We start from the raw sequence: 4,921 nt of genomic DNA on the forward strand, positions 1-4,921 counted from the left end.
CCAGTCCAGTCAAGCACAGCCCAGACCACAGAGCTCAGCCCAGACCAGCCACGCTCAGCCTAGACTTCCCAGCTCAGCTTGCCAATACTTAAACTCTAAAAAGAGTATATGATATTGTTTGAGGCCCCTGTGTTTAGAGGTGGCTAGTATACAGCTCAGCTTCCTGGGACACCTCCCCCACTAGCCCAGCTCTCTGCAGAGCCCTGGTAGATCCTGCCTTTACCCTCCAATGTCTCCGAGTATTTAGGAGCACCCAGTGGAAGCATGCTGTCTGCCACAGCCAAACCTTTGCTTGAGACTGCCTCACCCCCAAGCTCCCCTAACTTGCAGTCATTGCCCCTCACTGCCCTGCTCTGGAGCTGGCCCTATCACTAACTCACCAGCCAGGTCTCACTAACTTCAGCTCTTTGGGAGCAGGGCCATGGGAATGAGTCCTGTCTTCCCAGAGGTCACCTGGCTGTGTTCAGATTGAGTTTCCTCCTGCCCAGTGACCAGGGCTGGATTGGATGCTCCAGGTAAAACAAGCACACACATGCTAGCACATGCATGCACACACATGAACACTTGCACATGACCGCACACACATGCACACATATATGCTCCTACATGCACCACACACACAGTTAAAATAAGCTCATTATACTTTGGCCACAGGACAATTTACCCTATAGCTGTTTGCTAAGAAAGCCACTCAGAGAGGCCAAAAAAAAATTCAGCTTTTTGTATTTTTCAAAATATGTTTTCTCTATCTGATTGGCCAAACTCCAAGTGTTTTCAGTCTGCTCTGTGGGCCAGACCTCAGGAAAGGGAACACTGCTTGCCTTGCTGCTGGGAGAGTTCGTGGCATGGCCTCTATGAAAGGCAGTGTGGCAATTCCCATCAACATTATCCACCAACCCAGCAATCCCACCTGTGGAATTTTGCCCTGCAGGTGTACCTACCCACATTCCAAGTGACTCTGAGCAAGATTACCCATACCACATTGTTTCTGGCAGCAAAAGAACAGGAGTAGCCTGAAATGCCCATCTCATTTTAAAACCATGCAAATGCATTATCTGTTTCACAAAAATCACAATAATGAAAAGCTGCAGAGTCGATGAGTGAATGTTTGCTGGTGGAGCAGCCAGTCATGGTCACCGGGACGTTGGGAACACTCCGAACCCCACTCTGATGCCTGTCCAGCTGCAGCCCCTCCTGCAGGTGTCAGCACTGCCCCCACCCCACACCACAGAGCTGGCCTGACGCTTCCTCTGTCCCTCCCCAGCCCCTCCTAACACACACACCAAGGAGACTCTAGCCATCCACCGGCTGACCGTCCCAGTTCTGCAGCAGCCCAGAGGGGTGTCCAGGGCTGAGCGAGCAGCAGGGCGGCCTGAGGCCCCAGGGCTCCAGGCACCCACCCTGCCTGTGAGCCCAGGAAGCGAGCTGCTTTGATGAAATTTTCACACTCCATGCATCTTTCAGGAGGAAGAGTCGGACGGGGAGTGGAGAGGGAAGCTCCCTGGATGATTTCTATGCAAGGGCTGGGCCTAGGGGCTGGGGTAGGGGTGGGGCCATATCAGTGAAGTTAGACCAGCAAGCCCCAGCCCTCCACCCGCCCCCACTGGCCATACCACGCAGGAGAGGAAGGCCTAGGAGGGGAGCAGACACCTCTTGTTCTCACAGCAGCTGGCCATGGCCCTCTGACCACTGGTCTCCACTCTGCAGTGGTCAAGAGTGAGGCTTCTCCCCAATCCTTGCCCTGTCTGCACTGCCCACCACGATGTGGGCAGCAGGTGGACAGAGGGCCAGCTCCCAGTTACCTGTGTCCTCTGAGGCTGGCAGAGTCTGGTCCCCACCCTCCCAACCTGCCAGGCCTGCGTCTCCATCTAGGAAGGGGCGCCACACCTGCCTGCCGGATGTTCCACACCCAGTACGTGCTGGGGAGCAGAGGGTCACTCTCCCCCATCCATCTCTGTCTCTCTTCTTCCTCTCTCCACTCCAGCCCTGTCTCCACCCTCCCTTTGACTTGGGAAAGTTCCTGTGCTTCCCAATCCTGTTCTCAGTTCTCCCATTTCTCCTGGGAGTGAACAGGTGTGTGATCCGACACAAGGGAGGTACCCCGTGCCTGGGCCTGGCTACTCTGCACAAGTGGGACCCTCGCCCAGCTTGAAGCCATGCCAACACCTCCCAGCCTTGCCCAGCCCCACAGTCTCCATATGGGTTCCTTCAAGGCTATGCAAGGATTCCAGTGCCAGTAGTGTTCATGAGGGCTGAGCCCAGGACCCCCTGGACAACCGTGAAGAAATGAGAAGGGAAAGGGAAACTGCCAGGAAGGGCTCATCACAGGCGGGTGGCCACTGAAGGCGGCCAAGGTTCAATCCTGTGGGACACCAGAGACCTCTGAGGGTCACGTGTGGGGTCTGTTGCTGGCGCTTCCACCCTGCCATGTGTGCATGAAGCTAAGCGGCTCTGGTGACCTTCAGGTTGGGGCCAGCACTCTGCGCAGGGCTCTGGTGGCTTCTGCCTCCCCTTCTCTTCCCTGAAGAACTAGGTCATGCAGTTGTGCCCACTGAGAGCTTGCAATGGCAGCTCCCACTCTCTTGGCAGTTGCTCTTGGCAGTTGGGGGAGCCTATCTCAGCTCCTACCTTGAAGACACTTCTGCCACTCCCCGGGGATCTGCACTGGCTGCCTCGCTGGGCCCTCCCTCCTCTCCCCTGCTGCCCCAGACCTGCTAAGCCCATGTAGGGCAACAGATGAACCCTGCATGTGCCAATTCGGCAAACATGACCCAGCTCTGGCCACATAACAGCACTAACTAATCCTGCCAACACCCCTGCAAGGCACATACCCGCACGGCCTTTTACAGATGAGAAAACCAAGGCCTAAAGAGCCAAGGCCACTTGCCTGAGGTCTCCAGCTAGTGAAGAGTGGAGCCAGGGCTGAAACTGGGCCTGTCTCACACCAGCCACCATGCTTGAAACCCCCTTGGAGGACAAGCACCAACTCAGCCTCCATGGGGCTGCGCAGGGACTCTGGGGTGGCTGGCTGTCTAAGGAGCAGACCCCTCTGGACGACACCCACATCTGCTGGAGTGGCAAGGGACACGCTGCTGCCCCAGGTGCTCTGCCCACAAGTGGCACCAATGCCTGGGCTCTAAGTGGCACCCCTGCACCCCCAATTATACCTGGGCATCATGTGACCACGCCCCTCCTGCACCCCAGGCCCATTTCAGCCAGAGCTCTGTTGGCTCGGGCCCTCTCTCTTGAATCACTCATTCCTCTCCCTCTGCACAGCTGCCACCTGCCCCACCCTGTCCCTGCCACCATCTTCTCTTGTCTGGCCTATTGAAAGGGCGTCAAAGCAGATCTCCTGGCAGCCACTCTTTTACAACATATTTCCTGCTTCAGCTCATGGCATGTCTCTACTCCGGAGCCTCATGAGGCTTTCCCTCCCCCTCCTTGCCCCGGCCTGCCAGGCTGCATAGTCTACCCCTTTCTGATGCCTCCACTGTTGCAGGGCCACCTGGTCCTCACCCCACAGTCTACCCCATCTGCACTTCCTCTACTCACTGCCTTCACCCCTTGCCAGGATGACCACTTCATCCTCCAAGCCCCAACTTAATTGTCCCTTCTCAGGATGACTGCAGCTCCCTCGATGGTTCTCCAAGCTCTCTGAGCATCTCAGCAGGGACCTGTACAGATGGAATTCTCCAGAGACAACTGCGATGACACTTTCCATTTGACACCCTTCTGCAGGGTGGCCTTCCCATCCTCCCGTCCTGCCCTTTGGATGTGGGTAGGATGGAGCCTTGCTTGCAGCCGGCAGAAAGTGCTGGAAGTGGTGCTGTGTGATGGTGAGGTCAGGACAGCCACACCACCTGTTCTTGTTCCCTGGAGCACTGCAGCTGAGGCTCCACCACCCCAAGGCCATTCACGAGTCACAAGTCTTAGCCTTCCAGTTCTCCCAGCCCTGGCACCAGATTTGTAAGCAAAGGAGCCCCTACTCACCTCCCATCTTGTCTCCCCCAGCCTCGGAGTCTTCCCAGCTGGGCCTGGAGTACAAGCCAGCCATCACCTGCCTTGCCCTCTCCAAACTGTAGCCACAGCATCTGTGAGTGCAATAAAATGGCTCAAGTTGGTGTCACTACGTGGAGGTGGAGGATTTGCTGTGCAGTGATGGAACCCAGGCATTCCCAATTCTGCCAGCTTGGCTATAAGCAGGCCGTGCCTTTATAGGTGCAGAACCAGGACGGGTCTTTCCTTTGAGGAAACAATTTTCCAGGTCTTTTGAGTCAGTAAGGGGCAAGCCAGGGTCCCTTCTGGAAGGCAGTGTCTGTCTTCCCTGTGGCTGAGAGGGGCCGTGGGGGCAGTTATCTGCACCCCTGACTGGCTCACTCTGTCTGGGTGCTGGGGCAGGAGTGGGCAGATGAGAGTCCTTGGCTCAGCTGAGGGAATTCTCATGGTGAGGATGAGGGTCCCATGGTGTGGCAGGGCCAGGGACTCGCAGCCAAAGCAGTGTGGGAGCAGGCTCACCTAGAAGTTGGTTTTAAGGTTTTCTTTCCTCAGTAGCAACTCCCAAAGTACTCAAAGTGTGGTCCTAGCTGGTGGCATGCTTGTCACCTGGGGGCTTATTGGAGTTACCCAGCCCCATGCATGAGGGCCTTGCCCTGGAGCAAGCCCAGACCTGAGGCTCTGTGCAGGCTCAGGTCTGAGAGCCTCTGCCCTCCGTAACCAGGACAGCCTGGGGGTGGTTGTGGCAGAGGGGGGGACTTCTGCCACCTCCATGCTTGGGGGTTGGCAGTGGCAGGGCTACAGGGTTCTGAGCAGCAAGGAGGGAGGATGGCAGAGCAGTGGCAGGTAGTGTGGGACGGCGTGGGAACCAGGAAGACGTGGACAGCCACGCCAGGGTCCCTGTGCACTAGACCAAGACCAGCCAGGG

Source organism: Macaca mulatta, chromosome 2 (assembly GCF_049350105.2).
Source record: "Macaca mulatta isolate MMU2019108-1 chromosome 2, T2T-MMU8v2.0, whole genome shotgun sequence".
Classification (NCBI taxonomy): domain Eukaryota; kingdom Metazoa; phylum Chordata; class Mammalia; order Primates; family Cercopithecidae; genus Macaca; species Macaca mulatta.